Genomic DNA, 13,094 nt, shown 5'->3' with positions numbered 1-13,094 from the left:
AAGGTGTGTTGGCAAACACACAACATCAAGAAAATTCCTAGCATACATTTGACAATAGAATTAAGGGCTTTATAAAAAAGAGTACAGATCTGAAAATGTGCACTGTTAATGGTATCCACATAATGATGGTTGTATGGTTGTTCACCAAGGAAAAAAAATTACTCATATAGGAATATAGGTGATATAGGAGAAATGGGCTGAGTGGTCGAACTTTATTGGTCTATATCTCTGAAATGGAAAAACATATCCAAATTATTTTGATAACTTTTGTGAGGCTTTGTCTAAACATTGTCTGTGAGAATTTTGGTGAAGATTTGATAATTTTTGAAGTATGTGAAACTTTTTATGATGTTTGGCTTTTCTCTGAAATTGTGGCAAAAGTAAACATTTTTAGAGCATAAGACCAGGGTGAAAAAGATGCATCTGAATGTAGAGATTAATATCATGAAAGAATTTTGAGTCTAGGTCAATCTGGTAAGGAGAAATAAGCATTTTTGACAAGAGCGCCACCTTTGGGTGCAGTACCCCAAATTTTGGGTTATGGGTAGTGGGGGGTACTGGTAACAATACTTGAAAATGTTTAGTTTCTAGGACTTACGGTTTATAGGAATATAGGTGATCTAGGAAAAATGGCCTAAGTGGTCTAACTTTATTAGCCTATATCTCTGAAATGGAACAAAATATCAAAATTCTGATCCATAACTTTTGTGAGGCTTGGTCTAAACATTGTCTGTGAGAATTTTGGTGAAGATTTGATTATTTTTGAAGAGTGTGAAACTTTTTATAATGTTTGGCTTTTCCATGAAATTGTGTCAAAAATAAACATTTTTAGACCATAAGACCAGGGCCAAAAAGATGCATCTGAGTTTAGAGATTAATATTATGAAAGAATTTTGAGTCTAGGTCAATCTGGTAAGGAGAAATTAGCATAATTAACTTTCTTTTCCAACAGCGCCACCTTTGGGTGCAGTACCCCAAATTTTGGGTTATGGGCAGAGGGGGGTACTGGTAACCATACCTGAAAATTTGAAGAGTTTTGGAGTTACGGTTTAGGCAGCAGTATGACTTTTACAGAATTTTGGCCAAAAATGAACGGTACAGAAACAATAGGGGTCCTGCAGCTACGCTGCTCGGACCCCTAAATATAGCTGCAAGCAGCAATGAGGGGGCCAAGCAGAGAGATCAGCAGGCCAGATTTGTCATGTAAGTCAATGTTGTTGCATCAGACATATAGCCTTAAGCAGTCACAGCAAGTTCCATGCCATGCAACCCAAGATTGGCTGAGTTACAAGGTCAAGTTTCACATCAAAACATAACTGATTTTGTGGGGCTGAACCAGGGCTGAGTGTCGCCGCCCCCTCCCCCAGCCAGCCCACCGCCGCAACCGCCCCTGCCCATCCCACCCCGCCCCACCCTTGCACGCACGCATTAGAATTAACTGGATGGAACTCGCTGTCATCAGTTTCACATCAAAAATAAAAGATTGACTGAGATATGATCACACTTGCTGTGATTTAAACACAGAGGTCAACAATTGACGTCATAGGGTGTGTTGAACTCGGCTTGGCCCAAGGATTCCAATGATACCTCATTTTGCCATTCGGGTCAACAGGTCAAAAGTTACGTCCGTAAACACAAGTCCAACTTTGGCCTGTTGGTGGCGCTAGAGCGCTTGAGGTGCCGGCATGAAACTTGGTGAAATGAATTATTGGACTGTCCCCAATTAGTGTGCAAAATTTTATAACTTTTTACCAGACGGTTCTATGGGCTGCCATTGACTTCCATTGCAAAATAATGCGCATCAGCAACTACTGGCCAAAATGCATTTTTGTCAATTACGGTGCCCCCTAGAGGTCAAATGTCACCAAATTTCTTGAGCGTCCTCCCGATGGGGTCTGAGGTACATGTACTAAATTTGGTTTTGATACATGAAAGCGTTGCTGAGATATGAAATCACTTCCTGTTTGGCGGCTTCGCCGCAAATTTCGATTGGCTGGTACAGGTCAATGCTTCTGTCAATTGTTCCAGAAAGCAATGCACTCATCAGGCATGGTCTGAAGATGGTCTCTACCAATTTTGGTGAAGAACAGATGAAATTTGTGACCTGCGAAAACTTGTACGTGTTTTTGATTAAATCCAATATGGCGGCCGAATCAATTACGATGACATCACAAGTTGGCTTGGGTCGGCCTAAGGACCTCCAACAGTATTAAAAAACACCACTAGTGCATTTTAATTCTAAACACAACTGCAGCTACAGGCCAAAAGGCATGTTTCTTAATTACAGCGCCCCCTAGAGGTCAAAGGTCACCAGATTTCTTGAGCGTCCCCCTGATTGGGTCCTGAGTACATGTACTAAGTTTGGTTATGACAGATGAATGGGTTGCTGAGATATGAGCTCACTTCCTGTTTGGCGGCTTCGCCGCAAACTTCGATTGGCTGTTACGCGCGAACGGTTTTAGTTCCGAAGACAAAAAACAATGCATTAATGAGGCATGGTCTGAAGATCATGTGTGTCAAGTTTGGTGACGATCGGACAAACTATGTGAGGCGTGAAACTTTAGTTTCACTTTCGATAAAATCCAATATGGCGGAAAATCCATCATGGCGGAAAATGACGTCATAGGGTGCGTTGAACTCGGCTTGGTCCAAGGATTCCAACGATACCTCATTTTTGACAATCGGACAAACGGGTCAAAAGTTACTTGCGTGAACGCACGTCCAAATTTGGCCTGTTGGTGGCGCTAGAGTGCTTGAGGTGCCATCATGAAACTTGGTGACATTAATCATGGGACTGTCCCTAATCAGTGTGCCAAATTTCACAACTTTTTACCAGACGGTTCTATGGGCTGCCATTGACTTCCATGGCGGAAGAAAGTTGCATAATAATAAGAAAAGATAGAAAAACAATGGGTGCCTTCGCAGCTTCGCTGCTTGGCCCCCAAATATAGCTGCAAGCAGCAATGAGGGGGCCAAGCAGAATAGGCCGGAGTTGCCATGGCAACTCAATGCTGTTACATCAGACATATGGCCGTAAGCTGTCAGACCAAGTTTCATTGCTAGCAACCAAAGATTGCCTGAGATATAAGATCACTTTCTGTTTGGTGGCATCAAAGCGGATTTTGTGTGTTGTGCAAACGCTTCTGTCAATTGGTCTAGAAAAGTAATGTAAGGAATTGTCTGAGGATGGTCTGTGCCAAAAGTTATGTGTGTGAACGCATATTCAACTTTGACCTGTTGGTGGTGCTAGAGTGTTCAAGGTGACGACATGAAACTTGATGTAATTAATTGTTGGACTGTCTAATGTCAAATTTCCCAACTTTATACTAGATGGCTTTATAATTGCCATAGACTTCCATGGCAGAATAATACACATCCGCAGCTACAGGCCAAAATATAGTTTTGCTAATTCAGCACCCACTAGAGGTCAAAGGTCACCAAATTTCTTGAGCGTCCTCCTAATTGGGTGATGAGTCCATGTACTACGTTTTGATACATGCAAGGGTTGCTGAGATATGAGCTAACAATTTTGATTGGCTGTTATGGGTTAACGGTTGTAGATCTGAACACAATAAAGCGAAGTGATGCTTGGTCTGAAGATGTCATCATCTTCGAAGGATTTGACTTGGCAGGCTTGGTTCTACCAAGCACGAATCCTTGAGGCTCCTTGACTTTGAGAAACAGCCATTGCCTAATTTTAGTCTGAATATAAGATTTCAGAAATCTTACAACACAATGATTTGTTTTTTATGATAGTAAGTTTCATGGTAGGCAAGTTGTATGGTGATATGTATTATTTTTTTCTTCACTCTATTCACCTGTAATTTACCCTTCACATCAAATGTATTTTGTGTTGTGTGGACATTTTCTAAATCTCTTTTGGGCTTCATGGGCTAAAACATTTAGTATGTTCTAAAGAATAGCAGCCTAATGTAAAATGTGGTGGTTTTATTCAGCTGGTAACTGAATTATTCATTTTCAGTCATTGCATTTAATCCATTGTGTGGATGGTGAATTTGGTTATATTTTGAATATTTTGATATCAGGGCGTGACAAATGAAGTTGAAAAAGTTTAGGGACTTTTATTATGACGAGTAGGTCCTAACATCAAATAAATTGACTACGACCACACGCCATCTTTCTTTTCGCTGACTGCTGTCAAGAGGTAAAGACGTGTTTGAATGTTTCGAGAAAAGTAATTGATATGTCTGTATATTTGGCTTTGAGCCATTTATAACAGAATAAACACACATAAATACGAAGATATGAAACTATGTTTAGCGGATGTACATCTGGAGAGTTAGTTTAGATTTGTTAACGTATTAGTGTCACTCTATGAACGATAAACTCTTAACGTTACAGTTAGACAGGAAAGGTAACGTTAGCGATTGTGGAAGTGTGGATTCGTAACGTTAATACTTTTAAAATGTTATTATCAAATGTAAGCAGGCAGTGTGTCGAGAACAGGCCGTTATCTTATGACATACGTTGTATCGTCGAATTAAGCTTACTTTATAGGCTAACGCTGGCACGATGCTTCACGCCATGATTGAGGCTAACGTTGTCAGGCACGTGTTTGTGAAGGCAGGCAAGCATGTGCAATTCTTAGCAAATAAGTAATTTAAGTAATGATAAACAGGATGTAATGTTGGCTTAGGTTAAATTGGTCTGATTTGACGGCGTGCATTCAAATGTCAGGGTGGATTGTGAGGTTAAAATCGTGGATGAATGTAATGTTAGGTTATGGCTAAAATAGTCCTGAACTATGAAGGGAGGGCACAAGCTCACATAAGGCGACAAACAATTGTGTTGTAACGTGACCAGGACTCGTCTAAATTATTATTTTCTGTTGGCTATTTTAGGTGGCAAACGGTAGCCCATTACGTACTGTTCTGAATTACCTAATCTCAAATGGCTTCATATAATGTACCAATTACTTCATGAATTAAACAACACAATTGTTTTATAAAATTCATAAGCCTAACCTTTTTTGTATGACCAATTCCTGCTATGAGATGTCTTGGTTTGGTTCAGACCATGGTTTTAGATATGGGAATAGATTTTACTGGGGATAGGAATTATATTTGTAAATGTAAATTGTGAAGGCATAATATACAGATTTTTCCTTGGCTCAATACAAATAGAATGTCTAGTGCTACTTCTAGAATGTGGCAATGCCAAGAGGTTCTACCTTTTAGGTAGCTAATTTGCTGGTTTTACACCAAAATCCTGTAGTGCTGCTTTAACAATTTTCTGTAAATTGGGAGAGTGTATTGGTATATTAAGAATGACTACAAGCCACATCACACATTTGCAAGTTCAAAGTACATATTATTGTAAATGCTAAGTATGTATCTTAAATAATCTATATATGTTTGTTTTGAACGGTTTTCCAGAATCTGGATATTTGAGTGAAGTTTTATATTGAAGGTAAGCATGAAATGTTTCATAACTTTTGTCACATACATTCACATAAACAGTACAACTTGAAGGGGAATTTAAAAAATGGTTTGCTGTACTAACTGCAAAACGGTAATCGTAATAAATATGTCATGTTGATATTTGGAATATTTATAATTGTGTATGACTCTGAGGTAGGTGCCTTACAGTCCTGGATAATAAAAAAAAACTAGGATTTAAGATTTGTAGAGCTGGGTTGCTTTCATTAGTTTTATTCCTGTCTCATATGCCTTTTGCTGTAGGTCAACAAAGTGTATGCCTCAGTATGGTATAGCTGTATCATACGTTTCATGGTACTTGTGCGTAGGCCTAATGGTATAACAATCCTGATGGCAAATTTGTTTCACCCTTTGTGTCAGTGCATGCAAGTGTCAGGTAAATGTACAAATATAGGGGAATGTATGAATTGAAGGTTTATAATGGCTTTAAAGCTACATACCACCCCTTTTGATTAATTCAGTGTGGGTGACCCTTGCATATGCAATTAAAGAAACAAGATTGTAGGTTGTGAAAACAAGCAGTATTGTTGTAATTAAATGTACGGTATCCACATTATAATATAATGTTCCTTATCAACGATGCTGGTGTTATGTCAAGGTATGCTGCTTTGAGATACTGTAGCACAAATGAATAGTATTTTACAAAAATGGCACTGTTCTGTTTAAGGATGCAGGCTAAAATGCTGCTTTTAGCCACCAGTATCCAATGTTTTGATTTAGGAGCAGCACCATCTTATCAAAACAGATAGTTGAAATGGACTAACAATCCTGAATGTTTTTTTTTTTTTTTACTTTATTTATTTGGTTTAGCATATTGACTAACAAATATTATATATGATGTGTGTTGAGGTAGCAAAAATTACAGTACTTCTACTGAAACCATGCTTGTGCTATAGCACAACTTGATGGGCAGCCTAATTTGACCCAACACTGGCTCTTTGGCATTGCCATCAGGGTGTAAGCAACGGTTCAAGGCTGTGTGAGTTGACGGTAATTTGCACTTGTGACCTAGTTGGCAGTGATTCGACACCTTGTTTTTCAATTATTGATAATGTTTTGAACATCTGGTCAGGGTTTGTAGACTATATAAACAGTAATAATTGTGTGTGATTTTATTGGGAAATTTGTTGAAAACATCTGAAATGCTAGATTCAGTTATTAGTCTTAAAGTATTTTTTGATTTCAGTATGCCTTGCTCATGCTTTTAAGTGTTGTATAGTTTCACTTTTGAATGTAAAGAAGTTAAGAACATTTATGATGTAAATATGTACATTGTTGGCTGTTTATCAGAACTGATGAAATTAGTACAGTGTAACTTGTGAGATGCTTAAGGAAATGTAGCATGTCGGACTTGCCTGTTTCTGATTTGTGTTCTGTGTGTTTTGCAGATGCCGTGTCCAAGCAAGCGCTCCAGGGCAGCCAAAAAAAGACAGGCTGATTTGAGGTCCACTAAGGTCAGGCTGGTGAACTTTTCATTCTGTCCTGATGTATTATGATTGTGTGTATGATAGAAAACCTGTTTAAATGTTGCTTCCAGTTAGCAATTGCAGTAGTTTTTACATTTCAGGGGTGTGATTCTTCCGTTTTTTTTTAAACGGAATTCCGTTTTTTTTTTTTTCGACTTGAAAATGAGACCCACGCAATTCGTACAGATGATTTTTTTTTTTTATTATTTTTTTTTTTTTTTTTTAGAGGGGGAGGGGGTCTGTTGATAAGAGGTAGGCTATATTTCTGCATTACACAGGCCATCATTACAACAGGTCGTTGACAATGACTGGTTTTGTGCTTCACATCTTTCCGGATGTCACGCCGCTTGTAGTGTATTCCGTTTATTAGTGGATTTCATTGAAAGTGAAAGTAGACGGGTTGATCAGCTGCATTCTGAAGAATGCTTGATTCAAGTTCAGTGTGTGTGGCGCACTCCTCAGCAGAAGCCATGAAACGGTAAAGGTCAACAAATTAATTTAAAAAGACATCATGTAAAGTTTTTTTCCCCCCTCGTTTTGGCTTTGTATCGGGTTCGCTGTCAGGATTTTCTGATAATGAATCTCGTGATGCTGATATTGAATTTTAACTTCTGCGCGTGTAAGCTGTGCTTGAAGTTAGCTGTGACAGACTAGCCTAACCTTACAGGTTTTCAAAGCCTGTCTACCTTAGGCCTACTACATTGTTTAGTTAACACCTTGTCATTTTGCGTTTGTCCAGCCATTCACCTCCGTGAACCTTGCGCCCCTTGTCTAAAACATATTTCAGGATGCCATCTCACCATGAGAAAACGTAACGTTATGGTGATGGTGCGAGATCAAAGCTTTGGCATACTTAGTAAACGTCTTGCACATAACATTGAGCTGAATATTTAGTGGAAATGGCCTACTGTAGCTTTGTACTGATGGATAAAAAGTCGCCAATTTAAAGGCGCAGTCGCTACCATTTATTTTAGGAGGAGTGGTGTAGGACCTACAGTGTTACTTTGGGAAGAGAGGAATCGATGTAATTTGATTATCTTTGGAACTGAAATATCAACAACCTTCAAGTTGCAACCTCTTCAATCAGCGTCAAAATATCAGTAGGCCTATCAGATGATTCACTATTTTGTACGTAGGCCCAGAGGACTGTTAGGGGGCAGGCTATATATTATCAAGTAGGAGTATAGTAAATAATTTAGTCAACATTTTAACTCAATGTTGGTTTAAGTTATAAACAAAACATGTTATAAATGGAAAAAATATATGGCTCTGCGTCACTGTTGGCAAAATGATCATGATGGGCTATATATTTTAGCCATATTTGGTTTAGTCTTGTGTAGGTCTATAGCAGTGATCCTCACATTGGCAGTGTAAAATCAAAAGGAGAGCCACTTTTACAACAACATACTAAGTCACCTTTGCAAATGTGCATTTCTACATATAAATTGGACATCCCACAAAAAAAGATACCACAGCCAATACAGCTAAATATATACAGCCAAGGCTTAATAACTTCCTTTCACCTTCATTATTTGGGTGAAGGGAAAAGTATGATTCAGGTGTTTATGTTTTTGTAGTGCAGTATTGTATGTTTATGAAGCACATTTAAAAATATATATTGGCTGTTACCACATAGCCTTCAGTGGGTCCCATTTAGAAATGGCCACTTCATTTGCGCTTTCCGTGATTTACGCAGCTGAAATGTATTACAACTTATCGCCACAAGGTGGCAGTGTAAGTCTGCTGTAGCATTGCCGGTAAACAGGGCAGCGGATTGCATTCAAAGGTGTTGCAAGTGGCAGTGAGCAGGCTTGTGCAAAATTCCAGAATTTAATTGAAACTGGCTCTTAAATTCCAATTCAATTCTTGAATTTCACTTCACACAAAATGTTCTTACGTTGGAGCATGCCCCCGGACCCCCCTAGTATTTGCCCCAAATATATTTTCTTTAAGGCCCTTTTCCAGTGCCACCCTTGCATAGGATTTGCCTCATGAATTTTATGAAGTGTAGGTGATGTAAATATATATGGTAGCCAACACTACTCAAACCATCGAGGGGGTCACTCCGTGCTACGTATATTTTCCTTTTTTTTTTTTTTTACCTTTGCCAATCACACCCCTGACATTTGCTTGAATGTTTAAGGGAAAACAGGTAGGCTGTGTGCAACCATGTATATCAGGTCATGTATGCAGGTTTGTGAAAGAGTAGGAGGTGTGTTCCTTCCTTCTAAGTAGATGTTTGATACACATACATATGCTGCAGTTTTATCCTCACAATGTTTGAGATGGTACAGTACAGATTACATGATTCAGCTTTCTGTTTTTTATTAGTGACACTTGGTGATTTGATATATGCATTATATGAATGTTGAATAACAATTCTCTAGTAGATGTACAGAGTCAGGTAGTTGAGTGCAAGTCTGAGTTCATTGTCAATAGGATCATAATTGTATATTAAATCTTTTTAGTATGATGGTTGAGTTCAGGTTCATGTAAGTGCCGTATCAAAAATGTGTTATGTATGGGTTGTTTTATAGCATAGATGTATTCTTTTATGTAGAATTTAGAGACTCAAGAGACAGAGATTATTCAACACTGATATGGTCAGATACCGCTTGGTCATGGTCAGTGGTAGGAGGGTCTTTGTTGGCTGTCCAGTTCCTCAAAGATGATTATAAAATGCTGGCCTGACCTCAAGATTGATGTAGTGGTTGTTACCAGGATAGGCATTGTACTTTGTAATGTGATGGCTCTTGTACCATAAACACTTGTGTTACAGTAATCTTGATGCAGAGAAGGAGCTATGTTAAGAATGGACTCAGGATGGTGCACTGTTTGTAACGCTTTACACTTAGATAGTGTCATGACTGTGTTATTGGCATGCAAACAGTAGAAATGTTTTCTATGGCCAAGTTGTCCAACTTTGGTGAATGGAAAAAGTGTGGTTTATTAGCTCTATAGATTGAACTTTTGTAAAGGCATACTGTATAAATGTGAGCTATGGTAACATACTACTACTACTGTCAGTTCTAGTTGGCCTCCCTGCATGTGTTGTAAAAGCTTTGGATATGATTCAGAATGCAGCAGCAGCATGTCTGATACTTTCTCATCCTAAGAGGACACATGCTTCTTGTTGTCTGCATTGGCTTCCTATTGCAGCCAGAATTAAATTCAAAACCCTGACATTGACATATATGGCTTTTACTGGATCAGCTCCATCTTATCGTAATAATATGATTCCGCCTTACATTCCTTCTAGACCACTGCGTTCCTCCAATAAACAACTTTTGTGTTATTCAATGATTCAGTTTAGATCTAGACTTTTTCTCCTTTGTGCTACCTCAGTGGTAGAATGAGTTGTCTACTTGTACTTCCTCTGATAACAGTTTGCAATCTTTCAAACAACAATTGAATGTGTTTTCTTTACCTGTTTAAACTTCTTAGTTACATCCTCGGTTATTTGTTGCCATTGTTAGTTTTTTTTTTTTTTTTGGTTTTGATGGTTTGTTGGTAACAGATCATTGAAAGCCACAGCAATGAAGAGGACTGATCAATGATTTTATTGTTATGATAGTCTGCGACGCAACAATCTTTGACTGTTGCCATAGCAATTGAGCAATTTTGTATTAACATCTTTAGTTGTATCAACGTGTATTCTTTACTTGAGTCATTATAATTTTACATGAATTAGTGTAATTATATGTTTGGATGAAAGTGTCTGCTAAATACCATAACAAATGTGAATGATTGCATGTTTTCATAGAAGTGGAAAGACATTGTCAAGTACCAGTTGAATGTTCAAACAACCATGGTATCATTACATGTCACTGACTAATGTGTTTTGTTGTAGATGCCGGCTGATGTCGCTGAGTCAGGACCGACTACAGTGGACCGAGATACCGAGGTTTTGCCACCGCTACCTCGTAAAAATAAAGCAAGGGCCGAGGTTTTGCCAGCGCTACCTCGTAAAAATAAAGCAAGGGCCGAGGTTTTGCCAGCGCTACCTCGTAAAAAAAAGGCCAGTGCTCCGCAGTCTTCGGACGCCAACTTTGTTCCCGTACTGCTCCCGTACTGTTCACGTACTGCTCAAACTCAGCCAAACTCTGCTGAAACTCTGCTCAAACTCAGCCAAACTGCTGACTCTCTGAATATGTGCCATGACTCTGCAAACCCACTGTCAAATACTTTGACTTCTAATGCTACTAATGATTGTTTGATTGAATCTGTTGACTTCCCAGAGAGATCTGTGCTGATGGGGTCCTTTCATCAAGGCGATTCACGGTTTGGAAATGTGCGCAACAAGCAGTGTGGTGCCATCAGTTTGACTGCTGTTTTGAAGTCCAAGATGAAGAACGTGTGGAGTTGGGAAACTCGAGATCTTGATGATGTTTTGATTAAGGGAACTGTTCTTTACAGGTCAATGAGTGCACAGGGTAAAATAAGAGACCAAGGAAGGGGTTACATTGCTGTGTCTGAATTGCCTAGACAATATGAAGTGTGGAATTGTGATTTCTCAATAAACTTGGCTGATTCTTACACTGGATTTATTCAGGTTGATGACTATGACGATGCTTTACGTGATGTTGCCATGCCTTTTGATGTAGCACTGCAGCGGGCGCTGTTTAGCAATGATGCTTGTTTGTTAACCATTTGTGCTAACACATGTGCTGTAGTGAATGCAGGAGCAAGGTTTGCGTTTGTTGATTCACACGTTAACAGAAACGTCAACCAGAAAGGTGAGAGGACAAGTTGTGTTGCATACTTCAGCTCTATACACTCCCTGGTCACATATGTTTACGACTTTGCACGATCTTTTGGCATAAGCACACCAAGGTTTGAGGTAACTGGAGTCACAGTAGTAACTAATGGCAACGCTCAGATGGACGATTCATCCAGCTGTTCAACGAGCTCTGCAAGTTGCCGTCCACTCTACAGCGATGTGGTGAAGCGTAAACCTAAAGTGTGTGAACGAGTTGTAAGTGGGTCGTCTACAGTTGCAGCTAATTTCACAAGTGACACAGAATGTTCACAGACCATACCAGACACAAATGCTTGTAGACCACTCTCCAGTGACGTTTTGAGACGAGTTCCCAGTAAGGGTGTTGAGCGAAACAAAATTGCAACAGACGATGTCATTCTCATTGATGCAGGTGCGCACGAACAGTCTTTTCAACCTTTACAGTGTGATGTGCAAGCAAATGATGATGTCATTATAAGTGATATAAGAGTTCCCAAACATGCTTTTAAACCTTTAATTTGTCAGGACCAAGATGCACTGTGCACACGTTTAGAGCTTCAAAATGGAAATGTTGATGTAGGCCTAATGGCAACAACTGATATTGATGACATGGGATGTCCCTGTAAGATAAAAAGTATAAAACCTGATGGGAATTGCTTTTACCGCAGCCTAGCCTTTAGCATATGCCACAATGAAGACAAGCATTTGAAAATAAGACGGGCTGTCGTGCAACACCTTCAGAGAAACGGCACCAAATTTGAAACATATTTGAGGGATGAATACACATCTGTGCAAGATTATGTCACTAAATCAAGGATATATTACTGTGGTTCGTGGGCAAAAGAAATTGATATTTTTGCTGCTGCTGACTTATTGCAAACAACTATCTTTACTTTCAATGATGGAAGATGGAATATGCACAGACCTGCAGACTCACACACATGTAGAGAGAATTGCATCTATTTAAATCACACTGGCAGTCATTATGAAGTTGTAACATGTGTTCAAGACAAAGATGCAAGACGTTGCGCAGGAACATGCCAGCCTATAAAGATTGATGACAAGTTGAGGTCAACACGAAAAAGAAAGTTGAACGATGAATCAGAAAATGTGAAGGCAAAGAAAGATCGCCAGCGCTATCACAATGACAGCGATTATAGAGAGAGAAAGCGTGCATATGTTCGGAATAAGTATACTTCTGATCCTGAATATCAGAAATTGAAGCGTGACCACTCTAAAATCAAATATAAGAACACTTTGAGCTTTCAAGAAATGGTACGCAGGTATTCTAGAGCCAAATATAAGACAAACAAGACATTTCAGAATATCGTCTGTGGTTACTCTAAAGCCAAATATAAGACCAACAGGACTTTCCAGAATCTTGTCCGTGATTACTCCAAAGGCAAATATCAGACAAACAGAAAATTTCAG

The 13,094-nt window shown here is 39.0% G+C and overlaps 1 long non-coding RNA gene across 1 annotated transcript; it reads left to right on the top strand.

The window, feature by feature from the left end:
- The first annotated feature begins 4,148 nt into the window (after window positions 1-4,148).
- LOC121706044 lies at window positions 4,149-11,444 on the top strand. The gene is made up of 4 exons (XR_006030958.1): window positions 4,149-4,165; window positions 5,397-5,430; window positions 6,848-6,913; window positions 10,776-11,444. It is a non-coding gene; the product is annotated as an uncharacterized LOC121706044 (long non-coding RNA).
- Window positions 11,445-13,094: the final 1,650 nt, after the last annotated feature.

Source organism: Alosa sapidissima, chromosome 1 (assembly GCF_018492685.1).
Source record: "Alosa sapidissima isolate fAloSap1 chromosome 1, fAloSap1.pri, whole genome shotgun sequence".
Classification (NCBI taxonomy): Eukaryota; Metazoa; Chordata; class Actinopteri; order Clupeiformes; family Clupeidae; genus Alosa; species Alosa sapidissima.
Note: the sequence above shows the minus strand (reverse complement) of the source record. Positions and strands in the feature narration are given on the sequence as shown.